Genomic DNA, 13,905 nt, shown 5'->3' with positions numbered 1-13,905 from the left:
AAGGGTGGAAGCTTTACATCTAAACTTACACATCAAAAGTTAATACTATAGATCCCACACAGAGGATAGAGCGAGCTTTAAAACTGGATTAGAGGATATCAACTACAGGGCGAGGTTAAGCACGTAGTTTGTTTTCTCTGGAATGTCGAAGGTTATAAGCAGACTTCATAGAAGTATGTAAAATTATGGGAGCATAGATAGGGTAGGCAGTCAGAGCCTATTTCCCTTGATGGAAATGCCTAATACTTGAAGGCATAGCTTTAAGGTGAAAGGGGCACAGTTTTGAAGGGGATATGGGAGGGGGTTGGGGGGATTTGATTTACAGGGTATGGTGAGCACAAGGAACTTGCCACTGGGGCTGGTACTAGATGTGGATATGATAGTAACATTTAAAACTTTTGGATAAACACATGAATTTGCAAGAAATTGAGTGATATGGATTATGTGCATGTAGTTAAGGGTTGGTCTTGGCATCAAGTTCAGCACACATATTGTGGGCTGTATGGCTTGTTACATTGCTGTACTGTTCAATGTTCCATGTTCCAAGAAATAATGTAACCATTAAAAAGGAAGAAAATATAAAAAGAGTACATCAGCAAGAAATTTAAAAATATGTTTTTTGATCTTCTGTAAGCATTTAACAAGCAAGAAAAAAACCATAATCAGATTTGGGGCAGAAACTATAACAACATTTAAAAGACAAGGTAGACAAAAGTGCTGGAGAAACCCAGCGGGTGCAGCAGCATCTGTGGTGCGAAGGAAATAGGCAACGTTTTGGGCCAAAACCCTTCTTCAGGGAGAAGAAAGGGATTTAAAAGACACTTGGACAGATACTTCGATAGGAAAAGTTTGGATAGAGATGGGCCAAACATGAGCAGGTGGGACTAGTTTAGATGGGGCATCTTGATCAGCATGAGCAAGTAGGGCCAAAGGCCTATTTCCATGCTCTATGACTATCAGTCATCATAAATAGCTGGATTCCATTATTTAGAAATAATGACATTTTATATCTGAGAAAGAGAGAGCTTTGATACTACTGGCAGCTATTCATTCCAACAAACAATGCAAAAAAGAGCATTGAACACTTTTTTTCTTAATCTCTAACAACAAGGACCTCATTACAAATATTCACGTAATAATATTGCTGCATCTTATGACAAATTGGACTTGCGTAATTACATAGTAATATACCACATGGTTTTCTCCCTTTGAAGAAAACTTTATACATATTTATAAACAGTCATTACAGAACTTGGCCTGAGTAAGCCTTGGGACTGCCCGTTAACAACAAAGAATGGATTATTAGCCATGTCCTTCTTCACAATGGAACTATCTGAAACCATGTCACTCTGCAATGCTAATAACTTGATGACAATTAGGATGGTAACCTTCAAAACCCTTATAACATTTTTATTTGAACATGATATCTTTAAAGTGCTGAAAATGCCATAATTTATTATCAATCAAAAAATGTCCTGGAATTGAGACCAGTTTTAGTCATATGGCAAGAATGGCAGATTTCCTCCACTGAGGAAAATGAGTGACCAGCTTATTTTGAAGAATTCCAGATTTATTTAATTCTTGAATTTAAGTTCTCCATTTAGAGGGATTCAAACTTGTGCCCTGGATCAATGGTCCAGAAATGAGGGTGTTGATCCACTAATTTAACCTTTACAGGAATTTCCTCCGTTGACTCACAATACAATTATTTGTGGCATAATTGCCATAAAAAATAAGGTCTATGTCCCTTCAAGATGTGAAATATCATGCAGATTCAGTGTGTGAGCAATGGGAAATATGTTCATACTGTGCATTCAAGACTACATAGAAACATAGAAAATAGGTGCAGGAGGAGGCCATTTGGCCCTTTGAGCCAGCACCGCCATTCATTGTGATCATGGCTGATTGTCCCCAATAATAACCCATGCCTGCCTTCTCCCCATATTCCTACACGTTTGTATTTTGTTTTACAAGCTATTGATCCATAAGGGTAGCACAGCAGTAGAGTGGCTGCCACACAGCGCCAGGCACCCAGGTTTGTTCCTGACTACGGGTGCTGTCTGTAGAGTTGGTACATTTTCCCGGTGATGACGTGGGTTTTCTCTAGGTACTCTGGTTTCCTCCCACATTCCAAAATGCAGGTTTTTAGGTTATTTGGCTTCTGAGAAATGTCCTGAGTGTGTAGTATAGAACTAGTGTGTGTGTGATTGCTGGTCGGCGTGCATTTGATGGGCTGAAGGACCTGTTTCCATGCTGTCTTTCTAAACAGAAAACTGATCTATCCTTTTTTTTGACATGATGAGTTGATAAAGTGGGCAACGCAATAGCAGACAGAATTTATTTCTGAAAATTATATGTGAATTTATTCCGTGAGAAACTTTGCTGAGGAGAAAAGTCTCTCACTTAACTTTGGATAACTAATCAATTTCCCCCTCAGCCTTCTCCATTCAAAGGAAATCAAATATAACCTATTTGTTCTCTCCATGTAACTAAAGCATGCCATTCCAGGGAACATCCTGGTGAATCTTCTCTGTACTCTCTCCAATTCAATTATAACCTCCCTACAGTGTGGCGATGGAACTGTACATTATACTCCAGCTGTGGCCCAAACATGCTTTTTAAAGATAATTCATGTTCCCTTCAACTATGCCCTGGTTATAAAAGAACATTTCGATATGCCTTCTTCATCACCTTACCTACTTGTGCTGTCACCTTTGAGGTTCCATGGATTTGTACATCAAAGCCCTTTTTGGCAATACTCCATTGATCATACCATTCATTGTTTCATCCTATCCTTATGTGTCCTCTTAATGTGCATAACTTCACACTTATCAGTATTAATAATCTGGATTGCCTTGCACATCTTCCCCGACCAAAATCATTTTAAAGAGACATAATGGCATAGAGCTACACAGCATGGAAACAGTCTCTTTGGCTTTCCCACCACTGATGTCAGACTCACCAATCTGTACTTTGCTGGCTTGTCCTTGCATCTCTTAAATAACTGTACAACATTAGCCACCCTCCAGTCTTACCACAGAAGTATACCACAGCAATAGGGCAATTTACAATTTCTGGTCTATATGGCACAGGATCCAACACACTTCTTGAACTCTCTACCCATAGTGATGGCTATCTACACTAATTCCATTGTCAGGAGGATCAGCAATATCAATTCTCTTTATCAGAATCATTCTGCAGTGAAGAGCAGAATGTGAGTAAACACTAGGGCTCGGGCAGCAGATGTATGGGTCTTGCTCTCAGAACACATTCAAAATAGTTTAAAAGTTATTAAAAATAATGAATTAGAAATACCATTAAAAAAAATTCAGAAGTTTATGGTTAGTGAAGTGAAGTTCAGTAAACTCATGCAAATGAATGAGACCGAGCTGATGACATCAGCCACTGTCATAAACCTCAGAGGTTCGATACTAAATACATCCAAGTCTTAACTCAGCAGACCTGCTGCCCTGTGAGATGACACAACCAATTGTTCCTTAAGGAACCTTCTGTCTCAGTGGGCACAATCCAGACCCTTATGTGATAAACAGAGTTAATCTTGTTGCATGAATGGGAAAGACCACATATATAATAGAGGATATATTTAATGAGGCATTTAAAAGAATGTTAGCTGATATAGTAAAAGAATGTTAGCTGATATAATATTAGTGGAAAGTTAAAGGTATTTGCAAAAATGCCCAATGGTAGGTTGTTGCAGAAATTCAGGGTTCATGGATTTAGGGTAAAATGGGTTGAGAATTCGGTGAAAGACTGAAATTGAAAAAAAATAGACATAAACAGGAAATTTGAAGACTGCCAAGCTGTTACTCATGAGTACGAAAGAATCAATGCTGAGCCAGATTCAATTACAATCTAAATATATGACTTGGATAAAAACGTGAATGCAATCTTTCCAAGTCTGCTAATGACACTTTATACAAAGGAGGAGTAAAGACAAAGGGATGTAGATCTTGAGTGGACAAAAGCTATCATAAACCATGAAAACATGGCTGTCCAGGAACAGGCCCTTTGGCCCACAATGTCCATGAGACCAAATCAAAGTAATCTCTGCCTGATGTGATCCATATCTCTACATATCTTGTTTTTTCTTGTTCCCAAAAACTCATGCTAAATGCTAAATTAAAAATTGAATTGAATTGATTCAAATTTATTCAGGAAAAAACGTGAAACAAACAGTGCTTGCTTAAATGTTGAAAAAGACAAAGGGATGTAGATCTTGAGTGGACAAAAGCTATCATAAACCATGAAAACATGGCTGTCCAGGAACAGGCCCTTTGGCCCACAATGTCCATGAGACCAAATCAAACTAATCTCTGCCTGATGTGATCCATATCTCTACATATCCTTGTTCCCAAATCATGTGATAATGCTAAAAAAAAAACAATTATTCACTTTATTCGGGAAAATAAACAAACAGTGCTTCTTAAATGTTGAAAAATTAATTAATATTGAAGCTCAACATTTTTTAAATATTCTTGCACACTGAATAAAAAATTAATATCCACTATTTGCAATGAATAGAAACATGAATAGCATATTGCAAGCAGACTAATGTGCAATAGGAAGGAAGTCTTGCTGCAAGTCTTTCTTCGTTGAGAAAAATAACTGGATTACTATAGAAACATAGAAACATAGAAAATAGGTGCAGGAGTAGGCCATTCGGCCCTTTGAGCCTGCGCCGCCATTCAATATGATCGTGGCTGATCATCCAACTCAGTATCCTGTACCTGCTTTCTCTCCATACCCCCTGATCCCTTTAGCCACAAGGGCCACATCTAACTCCCTCTTAAATATAGCCAATGAACTGGCCTCAACTGGCCTACAATGTGCAGTGTTGGCTCCTACATTCAAGTAAAGTTATTCCTGTCTTCGTGGTCTGCTATATATTGGTCTCCAGGAAATGTGGCTACTTGGTGCAATAACATGATGCATTCTCCAAAAAATAAAAGATGGGTGAATTTACTGAAGCACAAAAGATTCTGAGAGCTTTATAAGGTGTGTGGTAAGATGCTGATTCCCTGAATAGAGAATCTAAGACTACTGATCTAGATCCCAGGATAACATATCATTGAAAGCATAGAAGATTTTTTTTTACATAATCATTTGCTTATCCTTGGAAATTTCTACACCAGAACACTTTCACTGCTCATTTATCTATTTATTTATTTATTTATTTATCTATTTATTTATTTACTTATTTGATTCTTTATTTCGAACAGAAAAAAAGAATAAAAAGCAAGTGTGAAACAGCATACAAAAAACAAAACAGGAATATTTATAAAGTGTCATAAACAATATCTATAAATAAATGAAATCGTATGTGTCCGAAAAGGAGCAGGAAGAAGCCAAAGCTTATTAATTCCCATCCCTTATTCAACTGCTTATAATTATCTTATACAAATTTAGCAGCTATATGTACACCATATGTACACCAGCAGCTATATGTACAACAAATTATTTACATTTATACTCTAATCAAATATTTACAAATTTAGTGCATTCATTTTTGGGGTTGATACATACTTTGATTGTTAGGGAATTCAGGCATATGGAAGGTAGACACAAAATGCTGGAGTAATTCAGTGGGACAGGCAGCATCTCTGGAGAATTTATGTCTACCTTTGATTTAAACCAGCAGTTATTTTCTACATACCTCAGGCATATGGAATCAGATAGAGAGATGTTAAACTTAAGGGTCAGACATGAGTCTAAGTTGTGAAGGAGGCTTGATGGACTGTGCGGCATGTGCTTGCTCCTTTTCTTTGTTTTTAGATGTATGTGGAAGCATTACTGTTCATTTATAAATACATTTCCTACCCTGTCCCAAATATGCAATGTGACTCGTTAAGCCCATAGGTAACACCATGATTGGTATTCTTCTAAAAAGTATCTCTGTGAACTTCAGTAGGGGAATACTGAAATTGGCTTGTGTTACATTCATTTTGACTAGCACATTCCCGCAATGGAATCATTTTATGTAGTAAATGACTGTATCTACACAACTTGTAGAAAGATATAGTAATTTACAGACATATGTTTATTTATAACCCAATGCTAAATAAATTATAACATTCTGTAAGTAGCAAATGAGAAGAACATTCTTTTTTTATATTCAAATTGAAAGCCACTGAGCAGTTTGATAATCGAAATTCAGCACCAACTTTTTAAAGCTGAACATTGGAAAATAACTTTTGCTTAGATGTAGCCATTTTATTTTAAGCTTAGAACATGCCTCCAGGCCTATGGCTCTTTAGATTTACTTATAGAGCAACTCTGCCAAGCGAACTATATTCGCAGTTAAGGTGAAACAAGTCTTCATTTTGAATGCAAATGGTCAGTTGAGGGAAATTTAAGAAGCATAAACAAAATTACATGTATAAAATGGGTTATTTGGATGTTAGTTCGTGACCGAAAAGCAAAGTTGGGGGTCATGGTGATGGAGGTTTGAAATGCTGTGGGGTGAAGTTGTTCACAGTTAATGCATTGTGATGGAGTATGTAAAATAGTATCTGAGTTACAGTCCTCTAAACTGATATATGTAATTGGCATAAAATTGGCATAAAATTGAATGTACCTTGATTCACTTGTATCCCACGTGCAAACTCAATCTCATTCTTAAAATCAACATTCAATTTGAATTCAAAAGACAATCTGCTCAATCTTTACTTCACCCTCAGACCCACCCCCAATTGATCACTTCCTTGATGCAAAATTTCATACGGAAAACTGCACACGGAAGAGAAATGAAAATTCACATTAAAAAATTGTTAACAATGCTTTGTATCCTTCCCACAAACGCACATTTATTTACAGGGACCTTTTCTAAATTATGAATGCTTCATCTCTTCTCCCAAGCATCATAATGTTTGTGTAAATGGACATGCCGCCAAATCAGGAAACCAAAAAGCAAGTTGTTTTTGCAATGATAGTAAAAGCCAGTCCTTTCAGAGTCATCATTAAAATTAAATGAATCAATTAAAGTAAGTCAAAGTAGGATTATACAAGTGCGTTCTTACCCAAAGTTCAGCTTCCTTCTGTCTACTCACTCTGCCATTAAGCAGCAACAGTTTTGTAGGCACTTCAGCAAATGAAGGAATCCGCCAGAGGTCACATGTATGACTGTAATAATCTTAGCTAATCTTGCTGTACGTTGGGGAAGACGGCTATAGATTCTACACACAGTCTGCAAAGTTAAACCACATCCTGTTGGTTCAGCTTTTTTTTTTTTGACATAAAATATCTACAAAGAGTGTTGTTAGATATTTTTTGAACTGCATCACACATTCAGGGACTTAAATGCATACCCTTCCTGAGGGAACATTGATTAAAGAAGGGTTTAAACCCTAATGGGCATTTTATTATTTGACAACGGGCACCTGTGGCAACTTCTCCTTTTTTTTGGTCATATTTAGCAACTGCTGGCACAAATATTTTGCAAGCAGTAGAAAGTTCCAACCCATTAATCAAAACTGTTTCATTTTAAGAGTGCAACCTCTACTATTTGCATAAATACAAATTTTATTTTCTATTCCAGTAATAGGTTTCATCAGCTGACATGATTTGTTCTCAAAGATTTACTTAGAATTTTATTTCATGGGATTTATAAATAGTTGGATCAACAATTCATCATCACATCATTACATCTCAAAACATAACAGATTTGCACAATAAATATTTCAATATTCAGCGCCGACCACAGAATAGTACTGGGTACCATCCACCGTGAAGCGTCGGATGTGGAACTGGGCCTCTGCCTGCTTGAATCACACTTCGGGCTTCAATGTCCAGAGCACAGGCTACTTCAGGGAGACAACATTCTGCTGGGATGGATTGATAGTGACCTCGGGCTGTTGAGGTTGATATTTGGCTGCGTCCATTGTTTAAATCCAAAATTCCCGTTTTGGATCGTCGGGGTCACCAATATGGTGGGCGAATAAGGAAGCCACGTGTGGTGAAACAAAGAGTTATTTTTTGACAAAATAAAAAGAACAGCACACACACGAATGGGGGAAGGTTAACCCTGGATTCATTATATGTACCAGGACACACCCCTAAATCCCGAGACAACTCCTTCCCGCCAAACCCAGTCATGTGACCCTGACCCCAACTGCCGAGGGTTCGCACAGTAAGTGGCCTAACTACCAGGTGGCACCACAATGTTCCAGAAAAATCTATATAGAGAAAGGATTTTATCAATGATTAATTAGCAAGCGTTGGATAGACTAGGTTGTTTATGTTGAAAAGAGGTATCGGAATAGGTCTTAATGGATTAAATGTGAGTTCTCTATGTTGTAATTTGCAAGATTCTTAATTCAGAATATATATGTTTTTCAATGCTATTCTATATTTCATACTATTTTAATCCTAATTTCTTAAGAATGTCTTAATGAAGAAGGCAAGATTGTATCTGACTGGATTTTCAAAAGATATTTGTAATAACTCGACTGGTATTAGTTTAGTTTAGAGATATGGCAAGGAAACAAGCCCTTCAGTCCACTAAGTCTACACCAATGAACAATCAGAGTACACTAGTTCTATTCTATGCACTAGGGATAAATTTACATGAGCCAATTAACCTACAAACCTGCACATCTTGGGAATATGGGAGAAACCCAGAGCATCCAGAGCATACCCATGCGGTCAGAGGGATACGTCTGTACAGACAGCACCTATAGTCAGGATCAACCCTGGGTCCCTTGTGCTGTAAGGCCACAACACCACACCTGCACCATTGTGTCACCAGCTTACTGTCTACTTCTTAATGTTGAGCATTGTTGTTGGGAGATTCTCTGAATGGAATACATTGTAATATTGCTAGCTGGTATTTTTTCCCCTCCGTTATGGCAAATGATACTGTTTCTGTGAACTGTAGCTGAATAATAGACAATAGACAATAGGTGCAGGAGTAGGCCCTTCGAGCCAGCACTGAAGATAGGTCAAACAACACAATATGAAAGCAGCTAGCCAATTGTCAGATGGATTAAATCAAATTGATGCAGAGGATTTAACCTAATGTGATGCCTTCCACTGACAGAAAATTCTAAATCCTCACATAATACGTATACTATATTATGACTTTTGGTTGATACCAGATCCAATGTTATCTTTAATAATTTACAGGCCTCTAACAAAAATAATATTTTGCAGGATGCACACTAGGATCGGCAGAACGTACGGCAAGATACGAGACTTTTGTTGCCGTCTTCTGAAGTCAGTGAAAGGCAGATTATGCAATAGTGTTGCCGTAAATATTCCAAGATTTTCATCTTCTTTCCAAGAGATTGATCGTAGTGTGATGATTGATGTCATCAAGTTAGCCTCTGCACAATTGGCTAAATAATATAAATATGCTCACTGCCTACTAACGAGGAACTATTTTGTAGGCTACATTGTTCACAAAAACCCTTTCAAACCAGTGCTCTGAAAGTAGTCTCGTGAGATTAATGGAATAGGCATAAACGCTATGATGATTAATGATAATTTCTCTAAAAGTTTGACCCAATATCCGCCTTAAGTACTTTAGGTTAAATGTAGAATATATTTTATGATAATGATATTCACTTTAAATGAGAACTATTAGTCATTTTCATTTAAATATTGCAAGAATTGTATTCATGGTTTTTGAGTCCAACTTTCTCTTTTTCCTCACCACAGGTAATCAGTCATCATTTAAATAAAAGGAAATTAAACATAGTACATTATTTTTCCACTGTAAAATACTTTCATGATTTAGTTGCCACATTCATCTGAAAGGTATTGCGCCTAGTCAAAGTTTCAATCAGATTGGATTCCATGTTGATTTGTGTTTAAATATCACATGATTTATATAGTTTACAACAGTAATTTATTTGCATTACAGTGATCTAAGTGTTAATTGAAATATAGGCAGTGGGGCCATATTTCATGGGTTGTATTTCAACAGCAATGTACTCCATCCTATGCTGATCTTACCAACTTGTGCCAGCACTAACATTTCTCACATAGTCCTTTTGCCAATACTACTAGTCTGGCATAGTTTGTGTGCAAAAGTCACTCCACTGATAGATTGAGCTCTTATAAGGGCACCTACATCTCAAAACTAAAAGTTCCCCATGGGCCCTGGATCAATGCCCCCCAAATTTCTATGCAAAGGTTCAGTGGAGATCTGTTTAGGGAACAACATTGCCATGTTTTGAAAAAGCTTTGAGGATGCAAGGGTAACTCACACCCTGAGTTGCAGTCAAATCATAATCATAATCGTACTTTATTAGCCAAGTATGTTTTGCAACATACAAAGAATTTGATTTGCCATACAGTCATACCAATAAAAAGCAACAAAACGCACAAATTACATTTTAACAAACATCCATCACAGTGACTCCCCCACATTCCTCACTATGATGAAAGGCAAAATAAAATTTCAATCTCTTCCTTTGTTACCCCGTGGTCGGAGGCCTCGAGCCTTCTGTTGTCAGTGCAATCTTGGCACCCTCAACTGTTAGTCAGGTCCTCCGCATCGGGGTGATCACGCTCCCGCATTGGGAGGATCTCAGCTTCCCCACGCCAGGTGATCGAATCTCCTGCAACTTTGGAGCTTCTCGACATCATCTCTACCCAAGACTGCGAGCTCTTCGATGTTGAAATCGTAGGCCACGGTTGGAGCGTCAATCCCAAGGAAGGGATCACAGGCTCTGATGGTAAGTCCACGGCCCTGCGGTGGGGCTCAAAGTCAGTCTCGAGCAAGGCCGCCAACTCCATGATGTTAGGCTGCAGAGCGACCGGAGATACGATCTGGAAATCACTCGCATCTCCAGCAAGGTAAGAGATTGAAATAATGTTTCCCCCGACTCCTTCCCCCACCCTCCAAATAAAACAAACCAGAGAACACTAACACATACTTTAAAAACACACTAAGAATAACAAAAAAGATGAAAAGACAGAGAGACCATTGGCGAGGCTGCCATCACTGACGTCACCACTCGGAGTGAATTGAGATAACTAGAAGATAATCATTATTTTGTTACACAAAACAAAACAATTTGGAATTGCATATTTGTGAGGTGAGATGGAAGACATTTGCCAATGGCCTCTGCTCCCGAGAGGACCAAAAGGCTTAAGAAGAAGAAGATATTTGTGAAAGTCTTATTCAATTGATCTGGATAATAGCGTTGCTGTGTGATATTCCACTATGTGGAATTTAAACCATGTCAGTGCACTAAAGCTTCCAAAATGTTCTTCCTGCCAAGATCACACTTTTTCACATTGTGATCTGGACATCAACATTATGCTATACATTTGCCAATTTATTTTCTATGCACAGCTTCTCATTGGAAGTATACAAGCCAAACATATTCCTTTATTAGGAAATAAGCATTTTTACAACTCACAAAATATTTGTGGCTAAATTCAGGCAAGCAAACATGAAATGAAATGTTGTCAATTCACCCATTCCAATGAGATACACATTTTAATATTTAATTTTTAATTTACACATCTAGATTTAGTAGTAAGTCTAAAAAGAGGCAAGGTAATTCTTTTTCAGCTATATCCTAGTTTGATCTCAACAAATTCTTGAATACAGTTCACAGCAGCTACATTTATTCTTGCAGCTTGTCATGTTATTGTTATTTAATCAAATCAATTTGAACAGATAACACATCAAACAAAACCAAAATAAAGTTAAAACAAATGCAGATAATACTGAAAGCATGCAGATCAGGCAGTAATTGCAGAAAGAGAATTAAAAGATTCATGTTGAAGACACATTGAGAGAACAGAAGACAATTAAGTTGGAAGGACCTAAGGTTGTTGGGATATCTTAATTAGGTAAACATTTAAGTCGACATACACATTTGAAGAAAATAGGTCATCAAAGATTAATGAGGCACCACAGGGGTCAGACTGTATCTGTCGAAGATAAAGTTCGTAGTTGAAGCACAATATGTTTTAATTTAATCGCATTTGATCTTCAGAATACAGAGAAGATCATAAACCAATGAGAAAACCATGCGGGGGTGCAAGCTGTAATCTGTTTTAGGAAATTCAGGAAATAGATTGATGATGCCTTACCATGTAAGTGCACAATATATGACATACACTTCCTCACATACACTGCTCAAGGCTTGAAACAGTCCTCCCAGGCAAGTTTGTAAGTCTTACATACTTCCTCCCATCTTGTGAATCCATTGCTTATAGTATGGTCAGTTGCCATAGGAACAGTGCAGGTCAGATGTTGAGACTGCTGTGTCCTGCTCAATTTTGTTCAGGAATATAATTAGGTGTTGTTGGACACTTGAAAATCATATGCTTCCTCTAATAACATTTAATGTGGCAAATCTTCTGCTCAGACACCATTATTTTTTAGAGTGTTGTGAGTTTCTTCTTAGAAGTCCCAAAGTCCAGGACTAACACAACTTGAAGTCAGTGCATTTATGTCTTGTGTTATGCCATCTGTGTAGACTAACAGCCCTGTGCCTGCACTTTCACTGTCAAATACAACTTTGACAGCTGGTGAGAGCAAGGGCAGAGGCTTGCTGGTTATGAGTGCAGCTGGAAATGCCAATGTACTTGAAGACGAATGAGGACAACACAAGTAAAAAAAGTGGGATCCAGGGAAAGACAGCTGGTGATCTTGCGGCCAAGGGAAATGAGTCCTAATTAAAAAAATGTTTAAACTCTGCAGATGCTGGAAATCTGACATATGAAACAGAAAATTTTGGAAACATTCAGCAAGTCAGATAACATCTGTGGAAAGAGAAACAGTTGGCATTTCTGGTCAAGGACACTGTATCTTGCCTGCTGAGTTTTGAGCATATTGTTTTTAGTTCTGCCCAAGTTACGTGAATCTTTAAATATAGCTGTCATTTTTTTATGACACAGGTTGTGAGTCTCAGTATAGGTGAAATGGAAGCTGGTTGGCAGTTTGATCATAGGAAACCTCCATCAACCACAATGACAGAAGGGTACATTTTAGCCTGGTATCAGCCCACTTCTTTAATAAGAACATTTACTTGCAATGGCTTGCAAGGTCATTTTGGACAATAGCTGTGAGTGAACCTCATGACTATGTATCCCGAGTCACATTGCTCACTGTATGTTGTGACACCAAGGTTTCTTGCTCTACAAGGCAGAGGTGAATCATTCTGACATTTTAATGATCAGCTTCAACTTTTATTTCAGAATTATTGTAGGCATATTTAACCAACTGATGTTTAATTCTCAGAAGTTGGGTTAAAAATTCATGTCACTTGGTCATTAGCCAAGTATATCCACACCAGTCCAGTGGGTTTAAAATAGAGCAATTGTACTGGCTGCCCTCAAAGTCAGTAACTTAAAACCTGATCTTTGTTTCTCTCTAGATGTTGGCTGACCTGCAACCCCCATTCCAACAGAACTGTATGAGTTTCTTCACCAGAAGATTTGTTGCTGTACAAGATGGCAGCACATTATTACCTGATCTTAGGCAACTAGGAATGGGTAATAAATGTTAACCTTGTCAGAAAATCACAACCTAAAAATAATGAGCATAAAAAATAATTTGCTGTTGGTGGAAGGTTCAAACAAAACATGCACTGAATTATCACATCAGGTCGGTTCCAAGGAGTGAGAAACAGAATTCTACACTGGCATTTGGCCCAGCTGAGATATCTGATCATAATGAAATAATAATTATTGTTTATTCCCCCCACCCCATTCTGATGCATTTTCCACCTTCCTATGCTTCAGATGTCTTCAGTTGAATTCCATTTCCATTTTGCATATCCTTAGATTGGTTTGAAGTTGATATATCTGAAACCATGCGAACAACCTGTGTGGGCCAACCAGCTGGAGTAAAAACAGACATCTTACAACATCTTGCTTCTGCATTCTCAGGTTCCAACCTGTTTCAAAAGGGCATTCATCATT

General features: G+C 37.8%; 1 protein-coding gene across 1 annotated transcript in view; it reads right to left on the bottom strand.

The window, feature by feature from the left end:
- Positions 1-8,295, bottom strand: part of LOC129699053 (rho GTPase-activating protein 15-like) — a 688,053-nt gene extending 679,758 nt beyond the window's left edge. The window contains exon 1 of the mRNA XM_055638666.1: positions 7,038-8,295. The gene's annotated coding sequence lies outside the window, so the exon portion shown is untranslated. The remainder of the gene's footprint in view (positions 1-7,037) is intronic.
- Positions 8,296-13,905: the final 5,610 nt, after the last annotated feature.

The sequence above is a fragment of the Leucoraja erinacea genome, chromosome 7 (genome assembly GCF_028641065.1).
Source record: "Leucoraja erinacea ecotype New England chromosome 7, Leri_hhj_1, whole genome shotgun sequence".
In the NCBI taxonomy this organism is placed as follows: Eukaryota; Metazoa; Chordata; class Chondrichthyes; order Rajiformes; family Rajidae; genus Leucoraja; species Leucoraja erinaceus.
The sequence above is the reverse complement of the archived record's forward strand: the minus strand, read 5'-3'. Positions and strand labels throughout refer to the sequence as shown.